This window comes from Rhineura floridana, chromosome 3, assembly GCF_030035675.1.
Source record: "Rhineura floridana isolate rRhiFlo1 chromosome 3, rRhiFlo1.hap2, whole genome shotgun sequence".
Lineage (NCBI taxonomy): Eukaryota > Metazoa > Chordata > Lepidosauria > Squamata > Rhineuridae > Rhineura > Rhineura floridana.
The window spans coordinates 141,501,027-141,526,172 of record NC_084482.1 but is presented as its reverse complement, the minus strand read 5'-3'; the positions used below and the strand labels follow the sequence as shown (position 1 = coordinate 141,526,172).

At 43.9% G+C, this 25,146-nt stretch overlaps 1 protein-coding gene across 7 annotated transcripts in view; it reads right to left on the bottom strand.

The window, feature by feature from the left end:
* Window positions 1-21,765, bottom strand: part of FBLN2 (fibulin 2) — a 266,919-nt gene extending 245,154 nt beyond the window's left edge. For 3 of the 7 annotated variants that reach the window (XM_061618163.1, XM_061618174.1, XM_061618175.1), the window contains exon 1: window positions 6,900-6,974. The gene's annotated coding sequence lies outside the window, so the exon portion shown is untranslated. Of the gene's footprint in view, window positions 1-4,164; window positions 4,238-6,899; window positions 6,980-21,746 lie in introns of those variants that run through there. The other 4 variants (XM_061618173.1, XM_061618171.1, XM_061618167.1 and 1 more) reach the window with 4 other exon arrangements.
* Window positions 21,766-25,146: the final 3,381 nt, after the last annotated feature.

Sequence of the window (25,146 nt, the reverse complement as noted above, 5' to 3'; positions counted from 1 at the left end):
TGCTCTAGAAGCTTTAGGATACAAAGAAAAATAACCCCAGGGGACATAGCACTTAGAATAGATGGCTGCATTCAGGTATAGTCTATCACTGGTATAGTTAACTCTTGTCATCTGCTTATTTGTCAACAGCAGTAACTGCAACAACTATATGATCAAACATTTGGACCCGGACATACACACACATGCACGCACACACAATCACACACACACAAAGTTTCCCAAACCAGTACCAGTGTGTGTGGTGGGGTAGGGCCCTCCCGACAACAGGATCACTGCTGCTTACCTGGGGCGGGGCAGTAGTGAGGTCAGAGCTGCACAGGTGCATCAGTAAGAGTGCTGCTGCCAATCGGGTGCTCCACTCAGTGCATTCGTGCACCTCCATCCTCACCACCACTCCGCCGCAGCCCATGTAGGTAAGCAGCAGTGGCACTGGTGTCAAGAAGCCCCCCCCCCACTAATTTGTATTTCCATGATGGCATAAAGGGGATGTAAGTAATTATAAAGTTCCCATGCATGTCTGCAAAAAAAAAATAGATTTAGTTCAATTTTCTGGGAGTAGGCCAAAGTGAGGGAAAAATTATTTAAAAGAATCATCTTCCCAATCACATCAAAGTCTACATGTATTCCCTCTTTTCCTTGCTAGAATATTGAATAGCAAAACAAACAAACAAGCAAACAGTGTAGACAGTAAGAGCTGCCAGAGGCTATTATTAATGGGTTGTCTCTTATTGCAAATGAATTTCCTTTATAAAACACTGTGGGTGTGTTTTTTAGGGTTTTCAGGTGTCCGGTTTTTCCCTGCATACTCTGGTTTTTGGGGGTCCTCTCTGGGTCTCTGGGTGAGTCACCTTAATCTCTGGACTCTTAGCTTTCATTAAAAAAAATAAGTTTCTAGGTGGTCTGATTCAAAAGATATAAACCAAAGTGTCAGCTCCCCCCCCCCCGGGACAACTTCTGTTAGCACCAGCTGCTCTAATCCTTGCCATTTCAGGTTTTTAGCCAATAAGTGAAGTCAGGGTTGTGATCGACAGGATTTGTTGACTCCAGGCAATAGCTAAACTCAGTTTCCTTTTCCTGCTCATCTCACATCAGGAATTTAGTAAATATATAGCTCTCCGCAGCATAAAGAGTACTTTATCTGTACAGGACTGGGACTTGCGTCTGAGTAAACATACATAGGATTGCACTACAACAGAAGATCACAGCAGGATCTTGGTAGGCATAAACGTGTACATGCAGGGTTTTTTTAATTACTTGCAAAAATGGCATTTTATACATTTTATCTTTCAAATAAGCTTTGAACAGAGGTTTTAAAAAGTTAAAGCACTGTTATACTTTTCTAATTAAGGAGCCAAACAAGTTTAAATTTTACTGGACTGTTACTGGACAAATAAACTGCCCTCTTCCTTTGTATTATTCATAACCTGTTTTGGAAACCTACCCAATATGAAGCTTTTTTGGGAGTAAAGTTGCAATGCTAATTCCATGTAACTGGGAGCTAACCCACTGAATTCAGTAGGACTTACTTTTGAATAGACATGGTTAGGACTGTGCCATGGTCAGTTATACCTATCTTAAGCATGATTGCACAGGAGTAAATCCCATTGAACTCAATAAGCATGCAAATGATCAGACCTGCCTTTTCCCTTCTTCCACTCTCCTCTCCCTTCCTCCTCCCCTCCCCTCTTCTTTCTTCCTCCTCCCCTACCCACTTCAGCCCTCCCTCCCTCATGGTCTGTTTTACCTATCCTAAGCATGATTGCAGGGGAGTAAATCCCACCGAACTCAATACACATACAAATGATCAAATCTGTCCTCTCCTCACCTCCTGCATGCTCCCATCCCCCTCTTCTCCTCTGCCCTTCCTCCCCTCTCATCCCCTGTGGTCAGTTTCACCTATCCTAAGCATGATTGCAGGGGAGTAAATCCCACTGAACTCAATAAGCATGCAAATGAGCAATCCATTCTCAGCAATCTTGCATAGGATCCCATTTCTTACCTCCCAGATGAAAAAGCAGAGAAAATCACTAATAGGCAAAAAACTTTGCGGTTTAAGAATGTACCTATAGAACACAGATATTTCTATCAATCTTTAAAAAGCAGGGAAATTGGGCAGCTGTAGTGAATGCACCAGGGGAGCAAGAGACCTGACCTCCTCTCTGAGATATTGTACTGCCTTACAAAGTTGTCAAAATGCAAACACAATTTGGGTTGGTCTTTCACAGTTCAATCCACTTTCTGTGTAGCTTGGAAGAATTTGGTAACATTCACTACAGCTGCCCAAATGCCCTGCTTTTTAAAGTTTGATAGAAATATCTGTTGGCTATAGGTACATTCTTAAACCGCAAGGCTTTTTGCCTATTAGTGAATATGGATGTCATTGTAGAGGATTCCTAGTTAAGCCTTACCAACAGCACAATCCTAACTGTATCTTCACAGAAGTAAGTGTTCTTAAGTTCTATGGGGCTTAGTCCCTTAGTAAGTGTGTTTACAATTGCAGCCTTCAGGGGCATCCATCTTTACTCCTGAGAGCTCCCATCTAACATCTCCACAACACTAGACTTTCTTCCTACAATGGCCAGAAGCAAGTAGGCTAGATTAAATGTTCCTTACTCAGGATCTCTAAGCAGGTAAGAAGGAATGATCCCATCACTTCAGCTGGGCCTGGAAACACCCTCATTTAGCTATGATTTTTATCTTAATTTCCAGTCACAGAATTTTTTTTGTTTGAGTAGCATGCTCCAAGCAACTGTGGTTGATACTTAATGTATTGTGCTTAATAACACTAGGGTCTGCCCCCTATGAAGTCTCAGGGTTTGGGATGCTTCTGGCCTGGCAACCCTGGTTTTCACCCTTCACCTTTTCTTAGAACATAATTGTTGGCCCACTTACTTTACCTCCAAAGTGTCCCTTGATCATGGACATTTCATTTGCCAGGCAGCCTAGTAAAGCTTACTTCTCACTGAGATGGTTCAATCCATTTCATTTTCAGTCCTTTTCCTAAGAATCCACAGCATGGAATTTGTTTTATTCAGTGGTACAGCACATTGCATCAACATTTTAATTGAGTTGTCTGCCATGACGACAAGACCTCTTTCCTGGTTAGTGCTCACCACCCCTTCAGACCGTCATCAGTGCATATGTGAAACTCAGAGAAGAGACTTGATTGCCCCAACTTGCTTTATTTTTCTCTTATTTAAACATCATTTCTCAATTTTTGGCCATTTGCCTCACTTACAGAAGTTCTTTTGAAGTCTCCACATAGAAATCGAGATATCAGGGATAAGGATTCTATCCTAGCCTTTTGCCTGACATGCTAATTTTTTATACGTAGGTGTGGATTTTTTTAATGGAATAACATTCACTCTTGTGAGCCCCTAGTAACATGTAGTCTGAAGTGGTATTGTCCACACATAGTGTGACCATCTGAATGAGACCTAAACCCTAGTAAGACAAAAGGAGGTATTTCTTAAATTCCAGTTTGATGCTCTCACCTGTGTCCCCATACATCTGCAACCAGTGCTCTGCCCCTCCCCACCTAGGAAAGCAACAGTGATGCCACTATCAGGGACGGAGCCTCTGTGGCCCCATCCTACTATGCCAACCACTTCTGGGCACAGCTGTTCTACAAGGCAGTTCCAAGCCTCCAAGCACTGCAAGGAAGAAAGAGATGAGCCTTTTGAGAAAGCAGGACACCATGGGACATGGGAAGGTGGTGGAACTAGAGTGACCATAATCCACTAGTGCCCTCCAGATGTTTTGGACTACATGTCCCAACAGCCCCAGCCAGCACAGCTATGCTGGCTGGGCCTGATAGAAGTTGGGATGTACTGGAATATATGAGCAGAGAAATAAGGGGGTAAAGTCATGAAGGGCTTCGAAGGTAAGATCAAAGAGCCTGTGTGGGGTCCTAGAGTGGACAAGAAATCGGTGTAGGGGTTTAAGCAGAAGCACCACATAATCAGAGTGATATGGGTGACTATTTTGTCAACAGTGTACTGTACAGACATGGCGAGATGAGAGATTTGGTCTTTGACATACTGAGTTTGAGACAAGAAAGCATTCCAGCAGTAACATCAGGCACTTGGAGATGCGGGACTGGAATGAAGAGGGGAAGGATGGTTCAGGGAGGAAGAGAGAAAGTTGGTTGTCCTCAGTGCTTACATGTTTCTGGGACTTGATGAGGTCATCCAGGGACAGTGCGTAGAGAGAAAAGAGAATAACGGAGTCCAGCAGAGAGTGGGAAAGCAGAGGAAGAGCATCCACCTATGGAAATACTGAAAGAATGATTAGATATGTAGGAGAACCAGATAAGTCACAGAGGCCAAAAAAGGATCACGTCATTAATTGTATCAAAGGCAGCAGAAAGGTCAATAATGATCAGTGATTTTGACATACTGTACAGTGCTAGTTTCAGCATAACCAACTCTTGTCTTTTTATATGTATACTTTGTATCCTGGGATAGCTGTGTTTCTTTTATTTTCCCTTGCTGACTATGAGCCATTATAGTTTTCCAGACAGTACTCTTATCCACCCATCTTGGCTTTGGGACTTCTGCAGATTTTCAATAAACACCATATATGGCACTCTGTGTGTGTGAGAGAGGCTAGAGCTACCTATATCATATTTGTCTGTTAGAATTACTCCCATTCATTTCTATGTGTGCTTGCTGTCAGCTTCCATCCTATGTCCAATGTGAACATTTAGAACTTCATGCCTAAGAGATGACTCATCCCCCAAAGGATCCTGCTTGGCATCAGTTGGCTTCTCCCAGGTGAATTCCTCAACCCTAAGCACCAGAAAAAGTGTCTATTGGGAGGTATTGTTTCAGGAAGGACCTTTTGAGATAAGGTATATTTGTGGTAGAAAAGGTAACCTTCTGTTTATTGGGCAGTAGCCTCTTCTTTGTCTCTTACAATGGTTTGGAGAGCCACAGCCTATACTGATGTCCCAGCCTACATGTGCATAGCAATGTACATTTACACTGTCACACATGTTACAAAATCACCCTTTTTCAGAGGCAAGGAGTCATCTCAATAGCCAAGACTCAAATGTTTGAACTGGCATAGCCAGTTGCTATCAGAGAGCCAACAATAGAGACCAAAGTGCTTGCCACAGATGGTGTCCATCTAATTCCCCTTTCTTCTCCTCCTCAAATTTCTCTGATACAGCCACTGGGAAAAGTTCTGGTTAAAGGAATACTTTTGTGACAATGAGGGAGAGATTAGAAGAGTACTGGGAAATAAAATATCCTCTTCTTTTTGACTTCACCATGATTCGCACTCCTGTAATACGACTACTTAGAATGTACGTGGTGCTTCATGTACATTATCTGGCAACCCTTGCCACATCCCTATAAGGTAGGACAGCATCACTATCCCTATAGTGCAGATGGGAGGGCTGCAGCTGATGAAGAGTGGCTGGCCTAAGGACAGTAGTAGTGAGCTCACAGCTCAGGTGAGATTGGAAGCGGGACTCTCCAGCATGTCTTTCACCGTTGTCCTCTCTGCTTTGATCAGAAGTTGTGTAGGAAAAGACTATGCAGAATCATATATATATATATATATATATGAAGATTTGATCAACGGAGATGATGTTTTGTTTTAATATGCTGGCAAACCTTCCTGTCGCTGCATGGGGGTGTTATTGCTATTGTTTTACTGTTGTTTATTGTTATGGTTTTAGAGTGTGTTTTATTTATTTTTGTTTTAACATTGTGTAAGTTGCTTAGGGACCTTTGGGTATGAAGTGACTAACAAATCTAATAAATTGTCATAATAATATAGACACACACACACACACACACCTATTTCACGTGACCTTTTGCTCCTTTCAGGAAAAGCAGGATACAAATGAAATAAATACAAGTCATTTCCAAGGATAGTCCTTTCTATGTTGCATCACACCTGGATGGCACACCATGTGCATGACCCGATATAGGAACTCTGCAGCTAATTGGTCGCCATCCCACACTTTCCCATGTTCAGTGGTGTGTTCCCTTCCCCTCCCCTTCAAGCTTTCCACCTTAACCTCTCATGCAGCCCCACCGTCAGGCTTGAAACAAATAAGTGAGCTTTTTTTCCTCCAGCACTTCCCAGCGCCACCCCCAGCTCTGAAGTATCGCTTGATTTGCAAATATCCACCAATCGGTCTCCACCCAGGGAATTGTTTGCAGCAAAGCAACTGCTTAGAAACATTTAAAAGTGCTTTTGTTTTGTTTTCTTCCCCCCTCCCCCTTTGCCCATGTACTTTCTCAATAACGTAAGAGAATGTTGTTGTGCATTCTTTCCCCCTTAGAACCCCGAAACAATCTTTCCTGGCTCCGAGAGTTTCACATTCTGTTGCTCTGTGAGCAGATGTGCATGTGGCCGCGCGCCGCTCAGGCACTTCCATGGCACCACAAGTTCAGAGGCGAAGAGCTTTCGCTGCCCGCGTTCAGCTCGCGCTGAGGATTACAAAAGACAGCCAAATTTCGCATCAGGGAAGCCACGGCGGCCGCTGGCCGCGTTGTTTTCCCCGGGCTATCCATTTATAAACTCTGTTCGTTACACCTGGATTTTTTAAAAAAACAACCAAGACATTTCCAGAGAGAAGTGGCGCAAAGGAACTCTGATGTGAGCGCGCAGCGCCTGCGAGTATGTTTAAAGCCTTGACGAAAAGGAGCGGGGGATGGGGAACACCGGGGCAAACAGGAGTCACCATTTGGGAGAATAACTGGGTCTGGAATTGATCTTTTCTCTGAAGCCTGCGCGTGGCTGTGCCTTTCATCTGTCCCTCGTCAGTGACTCCCATCCCCCCCCCCGGCCGTCCCTGCTCTTGTCAGTTGCACAAACTGGTCCCCGCCGTCCACCCTCCCGCAACCCACCTCTTTTAGCTCCTCCGCAAAAAAAAGACTTACCCTCACATGCACAATCGGCGGGTGCTGCTGCTGCTGCTACCGCCGCCACCACCTCGACTGCCTTGTAAAGGGAGGATTTTTGGAAACTAGGAGGAGGGACTTTAAAAAAAAAAGTTACAGTGAAACTGACCAACTGCACGACTTGTTTATCTAACCTGAAACCCGGAGGTAGTGGCCCATCAATCACGGTTAATTACACCCTGATGCCGAAGCCTTTAGCGACCCCTTGGTCTCTTTCCCCCGCCCCTTCACCTTTTCACTAAATGCCCGTGTTGCTGCATCGGTTGAATGGGCGGGGGACGACGTCTCACTTCGATTCGATTCTCTTTCACTAGTTTTAAGTTTTAAGAGACCGAGACGGAGATGTAAGCAGAACTTTTGTGCGTGAGAGAGAGCGTGAGAGAGCGCGAAGTACTACGAAATAGAACTAGACGTGTAGGTTTACCTCCAGTCAATTTCTGCTACAGACCGATTCCACAATCGTACTTTGATTGTTGGGAAGGCGAGGAGGGCAGAAATGTTGGGGAAGTGGAATTGGGGTGGGGTGTAGTCCTCCAGGGTCTCAGGGGTCTTATACCCCTTACTTTTTTTGAGAGCAGGGTCCCTATATCTCCAGCATCCTGAGAGCCAATCAGCATGAAAGGGAAGTGTGTTAGCCACAGAAGATCCTTCTAACATGCTTCCTTGTCCTTTCTTGTAGATTGTAGCCAATCAGAGTGAAAGGAGGTGAGTCAGCCACTGAGAAGACTCTTCTCACTAGGTAACACTCTCCTCTTTCATGCTCTTTGGCTCCTAGGGATGTCTGTTGTTGTGGGAGAAGGCATTAACAAGAATCTTGATGCAGGCTACAGCAGAGAGAGGTCCACCTCTTTCCATTTCATTCCAGAGCAGTAGTATAGTGGCAAGTTCAGAAGTGCAGAGTCTCTTCCTGTTAGTTACAGCCACACCTCCCCCTTTTTTTTGCTGCTGAGTTGAGAATGAGATTCTTGTTCTCCTTTCAGGCTACAACATCTTCCTGCAGGGAGGGGACCATATATGTTTCTTCTGTTTCAACAAGCAAATCCAGAGATAGTCATACACTGGAACAATCAAATGGTATTGTGCTTTGTCGCATTAATGTGGAAAGGAGTGGGGAGGAGCTGCATCCAGTTAGATAATTCTTTGTTTTTATTCTATTTATTTGTTTATTTATTATTCTAACTATACCATGGAAAAGTGCTCAGGTGGTTTGGATTTCATTGTCTTAAAAAAAAAGCTGTCAGTGAAGCTCTGTTTGCAATTCAGGATGATTTCTCTTCAAATATGGACGTGACTGTTTACATGGGATGGTGTTTACAGAAATTTCACTCTGCCATAAATGTTGTATATATGCATGTATTTATATAGCACCATTACTGTGCATAAGGCATTACACTATGCAAGAGAACAGGTCCTTGCCCGTAAGAGCTTACAGTCTATAATTCAACATGGAGAGGGGGGAAAGGAAATAAAATGAGAGAAGTGGAGGCAGGAATAAACCAGGAAGGCAGTGGAGGCTGGTGTCTGCAATGTCAGTTGGGCAGTGATTCTGGGTTTTAGCCTGAACTTTCAAGCCGGAGCACCGTGGACAGCTCCTTGAAAGTTTGGACTGAAACCTAGCACGGATTCCATTGCCCCACTGACATGGAGCCACAGCCACCACTGCTTAAGAGGCCCAACCATATAATTCCATTATTCTTTCAGTCTCAGCAATCTGAGAATGCGGACGGGAGACCCCTGTTCCCCTCACAGAGCTGCAATTCCAAGAGTGGTTTAACAATCAAATCCTCCTCACAAGGAACTCTGAGAACTGTAGCTCTGTGAGTAAAACAGGAGTCTCCTAACAACTCTCAGCACCCCATTCACAAACTATTTATTTATTTATTTATTTATTTTATTTATTTCGATTTCTATACCGCCCACAGCCAAAAGGCTCTCAGGGCGTGCACAACATAGAGTAAAATACAATAAAATTACAAAGGTCAGTAAAAAGCATACATATTAAACAGTAAAACAGCCTGGTATAAATTGAAAGCTAAAAAATAAATTAAGTTAAAATGCCTGGGAGAATAAAAAGGTTTTAACCTGGCGCCGAAAAGATAAAAGTGTAGGCGCCAGGCGTACCTCATCGGGGAGACTGTTCCATAATTTGGGGGCCACTACTGAAAAGGCCCTGGATCTTGTTACAGCCCTCCGAGCCTCTCTGTGGGTCGGGACTCGGAGGAGGGCCTTTGATGTTGAACGTAGTGAGCGGGTAGGTTCATATCGGGAGAGGCATTCCGCTAGGTATTGTGGTCCTGCGCTGTGTAAGGCTTTATAAGTCAAAACTAGCACTTTGAATTTAGCCCGGAAACAAATAGGTAGCCAGTGCAAACGAGCCAGGACAGGTGTTATATGTGCGGACCGCCTGGTCCTCGTCAACAGTCTAGCAGCTGCGTTTTGAACTACACTTCCCAGGATTCTTCAGGGAAAGCTGTGACTGTTTAAAGTGGTATAATAGCGCTTTAAATGTAGAGAGCAGATGGGATCTTAAGCTGCAGGCAATGTTACAGTAGGCAGACCTGCCAAGCTAATAAAAAGAAAGTGGGAAAAAAGCTGTGTCCTAGTAAGAAAATCTATCCAAAAGCCATGGAAGATGATTGCTCATGTTCTCCTCTCTCTTTGGATAAAACAGAGCTTGTAAACTTATGCCCCTCTTCAGCTGATTTCACCAAAAGGAGGCTCTCTCCTTTGCTTCATCTGTGGATAATATTGGCTTCATTAAATAAGACTGTGGTTTTAAGCAGCTTTTGAATATTTTGTTGTAAATAGGAATCCTCCGGTGGCAGAGTTCTGAGATGAAGGAACATATGGAATGGAACTTGAAAAGAGTGACACACAATTTCCTCACCTAGAGGGCTTTAGATTTGATCCCCAACAGCCGAATATTAGCCTCTGCATTCACATCAGGAAGGATTAGAACAATTGCAAGGATACAGCTCATTCACTTGCATGAGCTGCGAGTCTAAGATCTGAGAAGCAGACCCAGGGATGGGCAGTGATGGTGCCTTTCTCCTGTAGGTTCACTGAGAGAGGAGCAGAACCTGCGATGGAACAGTCAGAGTTACTCCAGAGTAAGAATTCTGGTAACAAGATCCCTTAGGATGAGAGCCATAGCTCAGCGGTAGAGCATCTGTCTTGCAAGCAGAATATCCCAGGTTCAATTCCGGACATTTTCAGATAGGGCTAGAAGACCCTAGTTTGAATCCTTGGAGAGCTGCTGCCAGTCAATGCTGGCAATCCTGAGCTGGATGGACCAATGACTCAGTTCTGACGTAAAAGGATTGATGAGTTTAGAATGGCAAATGGGACAGAGCAGCCAAATGTCGTATCTTGTGGCAGTGACATGTGCTCTAAATTATTAAAGATGAACAACAGCCATTTAGAAATGTTTACAGGACCTTGGATTCTGGTACTCCGCTCCTAAAAATGTATACTAGTGTAATTGTCTATAATGTCAACATAACAGCCCTGCAATACGGGAGACACTGGGTTAGATTTAGACTGTAGTAATGTCTGCAGTAGGCATCAGATCATAGGAACATGAGAAGCTGCCTTATTCTGAGTTCTTCTAGTTCAGTATTGTCTACAGTGACTGGCAGCAGCTCTCAGGCTTTCAGACAGGGTTCTCTCCCAACCCTACCTGGAGACTCTGAGAAGTGAGCCTGGGATCTTCTGTATGCAAAGCAGATGCTTTGCAACTGAGGATTGGCCCTTGCCCATCCACTGAAGTCAATGGTACTTAAGGTAGCAGTGGCTAAATTAAATCCCACCGATTTCAGTGGGTCTGCTCCAACTCATTATGTCCTGCTGCTTTGTATTGTTCTGCTTGGTACAGCTCTTTCTATTCTGAGATCCCTAGTGGTTTAGTTAAACTTGGATAATGGAGACCTAGATTTGAATCCCAGTGTTTGAATTCTGGGATTTGAGGGTCCATGTGGTTGCTAAGAGTGTTGGACTAGGATCAGGGAGACTCAGCTTCAAATCCCTACCTGACCGTGAAATCCACTGGGTGGCCTTGGGCCCATCACTTTCTCACTAGCCTACCTCACAGGGTTGTTGTGATGATAAAATCCCCAAGATCTGAACAACTTTCACCCAGTCTCAAATTTGCCATTCTTCGGCAAGGCGGTTGAGCGGGTGGTGGCAAAGCAGTTGCAAGTGCACTTGGAGGAAGCGGATTAACTGGATCCATTTCAATCGGGCTTCAGGCCTGGACATGGGACTGAAACAGCCTTGGTTGCCTTGGTAGAGGATATGAGGAGGGCGTGGGATAGGGGCGAATGCATCTTCCTTGTCCTCCTTGATCTCTCATCGGCTTTCGATACCGTTGACCACGTTATCCTCCTGGACCGCCTGAAGAGGTTCGGCATGGGAGGCACTGTATTGCAGTGGTTCCATTCCTTCCTCTCTGGTAGGTACCAAAGAGTGGCATTGGAGGATGAGGTTTCGGATCCTTGGCCTCTCACTTGTGGGGTGCCACAGGGTTCCATCCTCTCCCCGATGCTGTTCAACATCTATATAAAGCAGCTGGGGGCAATCATCAGGAGATTTGGGCTGCAATGTCATCAGTATGCGGATGACACGCAGCTCTATCTCTCATTTAAATCTTCACCGAGGTTGGCTGTAGAAACCCTGTCCAAGTGCCTGGAGTCGGTGAGTGGATAGATGGGAAGGAATAAGCTGAAGCTGAACCCTGACAAAACCAAGGTACTGTTTGTGGGAGACAAGGGAAGGCTGGGGGATGTGGACCTGGTGCTCAATGGGGTACGATTGCCCCTGAAAGACCAGGTCCGCAGCCTGGGGGTCATTCTTGACTCCCAGCTGTCCATGGAGGCTCAAGTCTCGGCTGTGAGCCGGGCGGCGCTGTATCAACTCCATCTGATACGGAGGCTGCACCCCTACCTTCCCAACCATCTGCTCCCACCAGTAGTACATGCCCTGGTCACCTCTCGCCTAGACTACTGTAATGCGCTGAGGTGGATTTCGATCAATACTGAACAAAGTCTGACTGCCATTTTCATCAGACAGGGGGTCACGTAGACAATAGAGAATAGTGCTGTTGTAGTGAAAATGTGCCAAGGACACTGATATTGCAGGAATGAAGGGACGACGGATGGAACAAGGGGCAGAGCGTCATTGTAGCATTGTAACATAGAATAAAGCAATGTAACTGTTGCCATGATTGTGACGGAGGTAAAGGTATATAACTGTCTGTAACTAACCACCATTTTGAGGAAGAGAGTTGAGTCCTGTACTCTACTCTGGCTAAGCGCTTAGCTAAATAAACAACCTTAAAACAGGCTTTGGCTTCATTATTAAGTCTCCTCAAAAAGAACTCAGTCGTAAATTCCACGACAGCGCTCTACGTGGGGTTACCCTTGAAAATGGTCCGGAAGCTGCAACTGGCCATTGGCCAGATAGGCGACACATAAATTAAATTATTATTATTATTATTATTATTACTGGTACAGAATGCGGCGGCTTGTCTGATTAAAGGCAGCCGCCGGCAAGATCACATCACTCCAGTGCTGAAGGAGTTGCACTGGCTACCGGTTTTTTACTGGGCCCAATTCAAGGTGTTGGTTTTGACCTTTAAAACCCTATACGGTTTTAGCCCAGTCTATCTGAAGGAGCGCCTCCAGCATCGTCAGGGATGCCACTCAACAAGATCAGCCTCAGAAGACCTTCTCTCGATCCCACCGATTAAAACAGCTAGACTGGTGAGGACTAGAGAGAGGGCTTTTTCAATAGTGGCCCCCACCCTGTGGAACTCTCTCCCAAATGATCTCCGCCATGCCCCTTCTATGATGAGCTTCCGCTGGGCCTTGAAGACCTGGCTCTTCAGGCAGGCTTTTGGGGTGGGTTAGGTTTTTACTGTTATGGTTTTAAATTTTAACGTTTTAATGTATTATTTTTTATCTTGTACGTCACCCAGAGTGGCTGGACAACCAGCCAGATGGGCGACTAATAAATTTAATAAATAATAAATAATAATAATAAAATGGAGGGAAAGAAGAACTGTGTATGCTGCACTGTGCTTCTTGGAGTAAAGGCAGCATATAGATGTGGTAAATAAACAAATAATCCCAGCTCATGCATGAAGCTCACCTGAGGGATCATTCTATTTCAGCCTAACCTACATTATAAGTTAGGATAAAATATGACAATGCCCTCACATGCTTTCCTGAATCTCTTGGAACAGGGATAGGGAACCTGTGGCCCTCTAGATCTTGTTGGGGTTACCCATCAGCCCCAGCCAGCATAGCCAATAGCCAGTGATGATGAGAGTTGTAGTCCAACAATTTCCAGAGGGTTACAGTATTCTCACCTTGGAGAAAGGATGGGATAAATAAATAAATCACCCTCTTCTTCCACACTGATTTTCGGGCAGTGAATTCTTAGTAGTTGCAAATACAAACTGCACAACACCCTCTCAAATAATCTAGCTATCAATCACTCTGAATAAGCGGCATATATTTATTCAAGCATCTCATTAAATTGATATCCTGAAGGCAACATTTTCATTAACTCAGTTGTGAACTTAAGGTCATCCTTTCCTGCACTTGGTAGATGGCTTATACTTTGAAAAATGTCAAGTAGCTTCCATTATTACCTTCAATGGACAGCATTTCTGATGACCCTCCAGTAACCTGTCATTTGATAAACATGACTCCAGCCATTGCTGAGCTCATAAGTAAAATGTGCATGCAATTATGAAAGACCAGAGATGTAAGAGTTTCCATATTTCAGTAATGTTACTGTATGTCCTCTTTCTCATACTGTCAAAGCTAATTTTTAAATATTATATTATAAAATGTTACATTGTTATATAAATTTCACTTTTCTTCCTCTGATCATTTTTTGCAGCCATAGTCAGGAAATGAAGAGGCGAGACAAGGTGAAGTGAGGGAAAATCAAGGGCCACGTTTATTTAAATAAAGCCAACTAAATGATAAATTATAGAAAAATGATCTGGAGAGAAAAATTGGGACAGAACTCTGCCATGGAAAGGCAGAGTCCAAGCCCAGTCCCTTTCTCCAGACCCCAGCTCCGCAGGGTGGTTAGGGAGGTCTTCTTGCTCCATCCCCTCCAAGGGCCTCACAACTCTGAGTGAATGTTACAGATTAGCCCCAAAGGTGAATCTTATCCTGCCAACAGGCCTCACCAAACCGGAAGGCAAGACTCAGATCACGCTTTTCACCTTAATGGGTGCCTAAAGGTGCTCACCAAACCCTACCCTGTAAAATTCATGCACATATCTGCCACACAAGAGGACAAGCCTCAGCTTAGTCCCTCTTCCCCACCTGTGGCCAATAATTTCACGCAGGGCACTCTGCAGATCAGTCAGAAACATATCATTACTTAGGTCAGACATAGGAACACCGTCTGGCTGGAAAAGATCAGCCCTGCCACACCTCACTTCTGGTGATGTATTACCTCACCCTGCCAATCAGCAAGAGTGAGCAGGAACTCCCTATTTACTTTCTTATGAGCTTTGTTCAGGCTCCTGGGGTCAATTCCCACCCTCCAGATCCTCCTAGGGAGGATATCAGATCAAACCATCAAGATCCTGGGCCACCATCTGCATATGGCCCCAAAGTCCAGGCAAACCTGAATGACAAGGGCTTTCCCCTTCAACATTCCCAGGTCATTGCCTCCCAAATGAATAACCAAAACCTGTGGAGGGTGCTGCACCAATGAAGTATCAAAACGTGTTGAAAGGAGGTGTTTCCACAGCATGCCATATCTACCCAGCCACTTGACCGAAGAGCAATGGCTGAACCCCAACTGGGTTCCGTGCCAGGTCTGTGACGCCGTCCTCTTGGCCCAGAACACCATGCTGTGGCCACATAGGAGTACCTCTCCAGCACCCTCCAACCTGTTAAAACAGAAACAATTAGCAAGATGCTCCCTAATGGTTAATGAGGGCCCTTGATCGGCTTAACATAAGCCAGGAAAGCACCTGAACGCCAGCGCCCCACCTCCTGTATCGCTGTGCTCTCACAGCCCAAGGTAGCTGCCATAGAAGCTGCACCAGTCCTGAAAGAGTGCATACCAAGCTGCTCAGGATCCAAACCCAAATGTAACGAGGCCTGTCTAGCAATAGACCCAGACTGAAAATTAGTCAAAGGCTGACCATCTTGATGACAAAATAGCAACCTCAACTTATCCCTAAGCTGTAAAAATGAACCTAAGGCCTGGACTGAACACAGCCCAAATTCCTTATCCTAAAATCACCTGAAGAGTCAGGTACACCCCTAACCTTAGCCAAAAATCCAATCCCTGCTAACTTACCCCTAATGGTCTTCACAAAAAGGCTCTGCTGGTGAAGAATTGCACAAAATTCAATCAACTGGTCCACTGGGATAGACCAGAGGAGCAAATACCCTTGCTTATATGAAAATTGTCAAATTCCCTACCTGAACTTTAATAGGAGTTTCTTTTGCCAGTGGCAAGGGACAAATTATGGCATTTTCAGCTTCAAACTGTCAAGTTCCCACTGTGCCACCAGCATCAGCTCCTGTTGAAGCCTGGCCAAAGGGGCCAACTCCCAAAAACATGACATCTGATGTCGAGAAAGGGCATCAGCCATGCCATTGTCCAGACCAGGAACATGGCAAGCAAGAAAAAGAATATTAAGGCATTGGATGACAAAAGCACATACCAAACCCATCACTCTAGTGTTCCTAGAAGTAAGAGAGTTGATAACGACCATGGCCTGATTGTCACACCAAAACTGCATCACAGAGTTAGCCAAATCAGGTGCTCAGAGATGAACAGCCACCACTATGGAAAAAACTTCCAAAAAGATCAGATCTCTGGTGATGCCAGCCTCAGTCCATGCCACTGGCCAAGCCTTTGCCCACCAGCTATCCCTAACTGGAGCTGCGCACCAGCTATACAGACTTCAGATTCCCAGACATGTAGGGCCTATGCTCCCGAACAACTGGAATCCTGAAACCATAACTAAAACCTTCTTCCAAGTAAACCGCACCCACATGCTTAGGGTACTGACAGAGCAAAAGCAAAAGCCACTGAATATTAATCTGGGTGGGACCCCTTAACAGGAGGCTGCCCTCCAGATCCGGGCTTTTTCCCTTTCTGTAAACCCCGAAGCCCCGTGCTCTAGAGCAACTGGTGAAGGGATGGGAGCCAGAGCAGATGGGACTGCCATGTCTGAATTTACACAGGTTTCTGTTACAGAAGCCCTTAGCAGTGAACTCCCAACACAGCAGGTGGGGTTGAACCACCTGCCCCATGGACCCATGGGAAGGCGCCACTGTGGAAGACTTACCCAACAAATGCCTGCTATCTGCTCTATTGTCATGAACTGCAACCACAACTCCGGGTCCTTCCTGTCCCATTGTAAACCCACATCAACTGCTGCCCTCATCCTGAAAATTTCATCATAGACCAACCATGCTAACCCCATGAATTCAGTATGTGCCCTAAATATGATGTCCAAGTATATCACTAAGGCTGCTGCCCTCATAGGCTGGTGCTGAATCACCACCCACATGTAAATTAGGAAACCTGCCATCCAATTACTCCAGGCCCTAGTCACCTTTTTTCTATTTATATGTTTCATTGTGTCTCTCATCCTACTTATCCTTTTTCTTCTGCTTGGGCTCAGGGTACAGCAAAGAAAAAAACATCTATGTATTCTTCCATTCAAATACACTCCCTTGTTGCCAACAACAAATGGGCCCCAAGAGGAGCGGACATCTCCCCAAATGGAACTGCTCCAGCCAGAACAGAAGACAATGGATCTGCTGTAAATTGGGCTGCTCCTGCAGCAGGAGCGCTCCTGGGGGTCCAAACCTGCTTACAGGCATCACTCAGAGGCTGCTGCTGAGAAGAAGGAAAAACACCACGTCCATACATAGCAGGTATTTCCCCTGAGTAGGCGAGAACACCCTTGTGTAGTACCCCATGGCATAACCCAAGAACCCATCCCAGGCCTCCCAGGTAATCCCTACACATTACCCTGAGGAGCAGATTCATCGAAACCATGATGAACTGTAGTGGCCTCCACTTCAGGACTCCCTGCTGCCACCGCTCCACCCCATTTGCCGAACACACTGGGGCAAAGTGGCCCGATGACCCCTCCAATGCAGCTAAGCAATCCAAAACAGAATGCCAGTCATTATGAGACAATCCCTTTTTATCCTGTTTACCTCTAGCCACCTCAGCTCTCTTTCGGGTATTCTCTTGAGGTTGCCTGTTCAACAGCTCCAGAGACTCAATATGGGCTAACACTGAAGCCATATCAGGCACCTCATGTTCGGAGGATGAGAACTCCTGGTGTGGAAGAGAGGGATGCTGAGCCAGCTGCTTTGGGGCCCTCCCCTTCCCCTTCGAACCACCCCTGCCCTTCTTAGGAAACATGGTACCATAAACCCAGCTTACCTTTGGGGGAGGTCTTGGAAAAGACCTTCTGAAAATGGCCACCTTCAAGACGACCTTCCCAAAATGGCCACCCTCTGAATGTCCTTCGCAATATGGCTAACTTCAAAATGACGTTTGCAAAATGGCTGCCTTCCAAATGACCTTCCCAAAATGACCGCCCTCTGAATGCCCTTCCCAAAATGGCCACCTTCAAAATTGACCTACCTAAAATGGCTGTTTCCTAATGCCCTTCCCAATATGACCAACTGCAGTGACCCTCCCAAAATGGCCACCTTTAAAATGGCAGCTGAAGCCAAAATGGCTGCCACACACAAGACTATAAGATGGCCGCCACATAAAAGGCTGCAAAATGGCAGCCACACACAAGGTCACAAAATGGCTGCTGTGCCAAAGTAGGGCCCAGGCATGTGGCCACAAAACTGGTCACCCAGGCTGCAAAATGGGAGCAGCGCCAAAGGAAAGCCCAGGCACACGGCCACAAAATCGGACACCTCGGCTGCAAAATGGCAGCAAAATTGTGGCCATGCCAAAGGAAGGTCCAGGCACATAGCCCCAAAATTGGTCACCCAGGCCGCAAAATGGCCTAAAAGTCTCAGTCCCCCCCAAAAGGCACCAAGGTCCCAACGCGGCCAGTAAGGCCCAGTAAACACTGGCCCCCAGGCCCTTAACATGCCAGCCAGGCCCAGCTAATGAATCCCCAGCCCCCAACTCCAAACCTTGTGGGCCCCAAGAGCCCACCACCAATGCTGCCGCAACCGTGCTGCCACTGCTAATCCTGCTGCAGCCAATGTTGCACTGCTGCTATACGCTGTCACAGCATCTATATCTCCCTCACCTCACCAGACAACAAACATGACCCCAGCCATTGCTGAGCTCAGAAGCAAAATGTGCATGAAATTATGAAAGACCAGAGATGTAAGTTTCCATATTTCAATAATATTACTGTATATTCTTGCTCTTGGAGGTCACCTATTCATAGGGTCGCCATGAGTCGCAGTCGACTTGGAGGCACATAACAACAAAAACTGTGTATTCTCTTGTTCATACTGTTAAAGCTATTTTTTAAAATATTATATTATAAAATGTTACATTGTCATAAATTTCACTCTTTTTCCTCTGATCATTATTTCTTGCTGTTGTGATTCTTTTTAATTGTACAAGACCATTATGAAACTATCATCTAAAGGAAATGATTGCTATCAGATAGAATAAAGGGTAAAGGGTTGTAAGCAGTATGATTTTGTAAAAACTCCTGTCTTGAGGCATTCAACTTGCATTCTGTTTACAAAGCAACAAAAGCAAAGGTCAAACAAGAGTGCAGTATTTATCTTCTACTGATCAGTAGTTTTATGGTGCAGCATTAAATGTTAAGTGCTGTAACTGGCTATGCATACACAGAGAGGAAATAGTATGAAAAAATAAAAGAAAGCACACACTGGAACAATGCTATAATGTCAGATGTAGGCAGCACTGGGAGATTAGAAACATTCGTTGTAGCATGTTACTGACTACAAGGTGTGAGAAAAAAATCAAAATAAACTGTCAGCAAATTGTAATATGAAAAGCTCAGTCCTGCAGTGAATTGCATTTTTAAAAATAAGGGGGGAGGATATGGGGGTGCACCTGCTCAGATAATTGCCCAGACTCCAGCCCCATTTCAGGACCCCTGTGGTTATTGGAAGAAAATGTACTTGTCAGGCACAAACAATAAATGAATCATAAAACCAAATTAAAATACAGCTGCAGTTTTAAGTACTGTATACTTACTTGAAAGTTAATGCAATCGAAGTTAGTAGGCCTTATGTCAGAGAAAATATGTTTATGATGGAAGGGTTAATGTGAAATGTACTATTATTTCTCTTTCAGAATTCTAACATATGGGACAAAGCTCACTCCCCTCTCCTTGAAATATAGTTTGTCCTATGCTACGCTTCACAATCATTTTCTGGTACCACCACTGAACTAAGTGCCAATGGGATCCAATGTTTAATGCCTTCAGGGCATAAAAACATGATAACAGCATTTGTGCTGCGTTTCCCTTCTCTTGCTATGATCTCCTGCAGCACACAAACACACTGCCTGTAGTCTTGCTGCTTCTGCTGCAGCGAGGGCAAAACATTCACCAACTGCAAGCAGGAGAGATACGTGGCTTCTGCAGCACAGGGGCAAGCAACACTCCATGTAATGAACCATTAATCCAAATTGTTTGAAGAAATGGATGTGGTCTCCAGTTCAGGAAGTGAAGATCCTCTATACCTAACCACCGTGAAGAGTTTTCACACACACACGCACCACGCACCACGCACCACCACCCCACAAACAGATTTTGTAAGCAACTGTAGGAGTACCTGAGGACCAAACTAGGCATGGTGACAACAGCTGACCCATTTGTTTAAACTGGGTTCTGCCCAATCACATATGAAGCACAGGTTAGAATCTGCTTTTCAGAGTTAAAAAAAAAATATGGATGAGAGAGCGAACCCCTTTCTGAGCTTGCCACTTACCTCCCTATGGACTTATTTCCCAACCAACCATATTTCTGGTATCAGAGCAGACAGGCTCAGGGCCTGAGACTGATCCTGTATCTTTAGGAGAAGAGAAAGTCAGCCAAGTGGAGGTGTTTGCAACACTGTAATGGGAAAAACCACAAGGTGGATTTCTTTCTTTCCTCTGCACAACTTTTAACAATACAGAAAACCTCTTGGAGGCCAGGCCTGGCAACCAAGAGGTCTTCTGTATCTTTAAAAGTTGTGCAGGGGGAAGGGAGAATTGCACCTTGTGGTTTTTCCCATTACAGCGTTGCAAGAACACCTGCACTTGGCTGACTTTCTCTTCTCCTAAAGATACAGGATCAGTCTCAGGCCCTGAACCTGGCAACCCTAGAGCAGTCTGAGGGGGGAAGTGTCTGGGGAGGGAGACCAGACTGTGGGGAGCAAGGCCAGCCCTACCATTGGACAAAGTGAGGTGACTGCTTCAGGTGGCAGATGCTGGAGAGGCAGTCCCCATCTATTCTTCCTGAACTCACTGACTGTACCCATTTTTGAAGGACAGAGTTGTGTATGCCATGTGGCCTGTCCTGTATCCCCATAACTACCTTGATGTCCTCAGGTGAAGTTGTGGTCACTGTCCCACTGAAAGTATTGAATTAAGATTCAACTGTCTTGGAATCTTGCAGTGGAAAGGTAGCACCTCCCAGCTGTGTGTCCCTCTTGATCTAAAATTGGACCTTGTCCCCCTGCTTTATATGTGATTGGAGCAGACCCAGGTTTATACAAGTTTACCACTGTCACATCTAGTTTGACCTCAAGAAAAACCAAAATGAGCCCACACCACCACCATCAGCATCATTTCAATAGGCATGCATGTATATGTTCTGGTAGACTCCTATAGGATTGTATGCAGCAGATGTTGGAAGTGTTTAAAAAAGATGGTCACAAAGCTCTCTCTCTCCCTCTGCCCTTCAAAAGAATGGAAGGTGGGGAAACTGCAGCTCCTTCTCTCATACCCTCAATTTTATCTCTCCATTAACTCATTTGGAACTAGAGAAGTCCTTGCAATTAGAGGACAGGTGATTAGCAGCAGTATGAGAAAAAGTGGACAGCAATGCAGAAAAAACCATGGACCACATTGAAATAAACAACAAAAAACATGATTTCCTGAGTAGCTATATTAACAATCTGTAATTATAATTAGAAGTCATTTAACATGACAAGTACAGGAAGATAAATATTAGTTTGTATCATATTAAAATATGGTAATACATATGAGCCATATCAGCAGAGTGCTAAAAGACATAGAGGTAAATAGAATAGCATAATCACGTTGTCAAGGAATATCCCTGAAAATGTTATTTTGCAAAATGCTAAGTTGAGTGGTATTTTATTGTTGAAACACAGCTGTATACATGGCAGATGTTTGGAAAGATACTTTTTATTTTTTGCTACAGATTTTAAAATTTCTCCCTCATCTCCCCCCCAAATATTGTTGTAGCTCTCCATAAGTCTAAATGTGTAGCTATTGCTAAAATAGAACAGTTTTAAAATCAAAATAGTACTTGCTAGTGACAAGAATCCCTGACTGTTTGCACTTTCTCACTGACACCTAAATGTAGTTTTGCACAAGTGATGTCTTTTTCACATATCTAAAGACATACAGTGTGGATGCAACACAAAGACTTGTCTCATACAGATTTTGCTGTCAGAGAACTGTGATTTGCTGAAGCTCCCCATGGACTGTATACTTAGTGACAACCCTATATTTCTTGCAGTTTAATGTGCAAAACAGCCCTAAATCATCTCATACAACAAACTAAAGCCACTAGTATAGTTACCATAAAAGATCCAGAATAGTGAAAAATGAGAGTAGAAACACACTCACTGTTTTGCCTGTCCTAGTACCTCTCCATCTTTCTCTTCTGAAAACGGGGGCCCATGATGCAAGTCAAACCCCACCCCTTTTTTTACTGCAAAACCTGGTGGGATCCGCTTGAGTGCATTCTTTTTTTAAATTCAGCTTCAAAGAGATTTCACAGCTGATTAGCAGATCAACCCATTCCCCCTCCAGGTGTGGCAAATGGAAACATTTTGTTCTGGTGAGTAGTGTGTTCACTGCCTGATTTCCAGTTGTTCATTGGTACATTAATTTGATTCAGTGTTGGTTATTTGTTCAGTACTTTATTATGTTTATTATTATGTTGTCATGCTAAGATGTTTTACATTATTTTATTGTGCATGACCATATTTTTTTAAAGGGTAGGCAGTTTATAAATTGTCTTAGAAATAAAAAATAAAATAAATATACATTTTTACCCCTTTGTTGGAAATAATGACTAGAAATTCTGACCTAGGTCTTCCATTGTACTTTTTCAGTTTATGATGCTTTGGCTTCATAGGCACAAATTCTAAAACAGTAGCCTAGCCTAATTTTTTAGGGGAAAATGAGGCAAAAACAAATTGGAATTCACTGGCTGATTTGCCCATTTCTTTTGTCTTGAATGGAAATGGAGGTTGATTAAGTAATCACCACTTTTTGAAGGGCAAATGTCTGCAAAGTATGGAATTCCAATTGTCAAGTTATCTGTTTGATGTCAGGAAAAATGGTTTATTGTGAAGTATAAGAGTGCTGATCCTGCTGAGGTAATGGTTCTTACAAGGTCAGCAGTCTCCCTTTCACTTCCTTCATCTCAACTGCTGATGCTTCACAATCCATCTGCAGGTAGCTCGCCTAATACTTAGCATCTGTGAACCAACTTTCAAGGAAATAGCTTGCCTGGATGGGGTGCACATGTCAAATGTCAGTTCAGAAGAGGTTGCTCATTAGGGAGCAGGCAGCTTAAATCTGACACTGATACAAATGGTCAGATGTTAGTTACTGTTTGATTTTTCCAGCAACTCAGCCTTGGAATTTCCGCTCATCTCTTTGTAATCGTATTCCCTCTCACAGAGAAACCAAGATCAGTAAATTAGGTCAAGTGAAGTCAGGAACAAAGACTGACAATAAGTACCTTTCTTTCTTTCTTGGTCTTCACAGTTTGCTGGAAAATGAAATGTTATATTTCGGAGAAAAACCATGAAAATTTGCTGGAAGAAAATGGCAGAAAAGAAGGTGGATTTGTATGTAGAAGGTCCCAGGTTCAATTCCTGGTATCTCCAGGTAGGACTGGAAGGGACCCATGTCTGATATCTGGGGAGCAGCTGCTAGGCAGTGCAGACAAAGTGAGCTAGATGGACCAATGGTGTGACTCAGTATAAGGCAGCTTCCTATGAAGATAAAGCATGGATAAAAATGTCCAATGACCTGCTTTAGTGCACCACATTTGGGGACAAAGAACATTTCTGTTAAAAAAAAAAGTTAAATCTGAGAAGGATGCTTTTGTATAGATAACACCATTTGTCATCATTTATAATAACAATAACAATAACAATAATAATAAAAGGCCTAGTCCCACTGGGATCTTTGTGGAAACAGAATCCTTGTATCATTTACTGTATATCTTTAGTGAAATCAGGGAAAATCTGTTTGGGCCTCGAGTTACTGCCACACAACAACTAGCATGATAAATTGTAGATTTCACTTATTAATCGGGTTCTTGCATTCAGTCATATAGTCTAGATTTTAAATCCACATTCAGCTCATTATGCTTGCAAAATCTATCTTGCAAAGGAGCTGAGACTGCGAGCTGCTTTGTTTTGATTGGGCATGTCAGGTTTTGCAAGGCTGGTTTAATGTTTTTTAAAAAAAGGTTATTCCTACAGAGGGGCAGCATATTTGTGTATAATCAATATGTAGATAGGGGAAATGGGGTTGAAATCACTATTCACGCACCCAATTTTGATATGAACCTCTGCTCAGAGCCTATGCAAATACAAGCTCTATTCACATAGGCTATATATGCAGTCTGTGCTCTCTACATTGTATGTACAATCTGAGAAAATGCAGACTGTGTGGATTACATATATATGGCTTTTATGTGCATAGGTTCTTTGCACAGGTTAGGGTCAATACTGAAGGACAGCGACAATGTACACAATCTTGCTGCCTTCTATTCACACAGTAATGACAGATGAATATGTCATCTGCAAAAGGCTTATGGCTTTCAAAGTGGTCTAGCAAGCTCAGCCCTTAGGGTAGCCATGTATCACACCATACATGAGATCATTTTTGTTTGCAGTTCTTTAGTTAGCCATCCAGGCTTGAGCTAAAAGCACTGGTTAATATCTGCCAGCAAAATACACTTTTATCTGCATCCTAAGACAACATACTGAAGCCTATGAAGCCACAATATCATAAACTTAAGTCTTCAATTTTAAAAAAAATTATGTTATGTGGGAAACTTAATATGAAAATAATTTAAAAACTTATCATGGTCACAAAGATAAATATACACAGCTTTACTCATTTAATGGCTTTTAAAACCAACTCCATGCTGGTGGGAATATGCAAGGTATTATGCACAGCAAGTGGTCCTGCATCCAACTTTGCTTACATATTTTCTTACCAAATTCAGTCTGGATTTCTACTTAAAAGTGCAATTATCAACATTGTATTGCCTGATAAACACTTCCTTATTTCCTGGCTCCCAATCAAAGAAGCAGACTCAGGACTTGAAGACTGGATTTTTATTTTTATTTTTTTGCGTGAAGATATATTCAAGAATTCAATACAGGAATACAGCATCACACTCTAGGCATAAATCAGGATACAGGAACACACTGAGGTTATCTCAGGATACATACTAGTCATGGTGGAGGTGGCAAAGTCCTTGTCGCAACAGAGAATCATAAGCATTGCTAAGCTTATAAATCAGAGAGGGGTGGACACTGCACACTGTGGGTTAATTCTCTGTCATTCTAGCCCTTTTTTTGTACCAAACCCTGGTAGAAAAGGAGCTGATAGTAGCTTCTTGAGCTGAAGCTGCCATCTGGCCTATTTGTGACCTTGGAGAGATAGAAGCCAGTAACTCTGACTGGCCATTTTTGCTTTGTTCCTCAGCTAGATCTGGGCTGGATGCCAAGGCATATTTATCTTCGGATAACTCTGTCAGAAGAATGGGGGCTTCTGGGATGATCTCTACAATTCTACTAGCAGGCTCAAAGAGCTCTGAAAATCTTTCCCCTATGTTGTCCTGATTCCCTTCTGCAGAACTGACAATCCTCTCTCTAAATTCTATACCCCACTCTTCTTTCTCCCACAGGTTCTCCTTGTGGCCCATGACACCTTGCGTGCCTTTAGATCCTGAATATATTAGGGTTTTTAATAATATTAATAATAATAATAA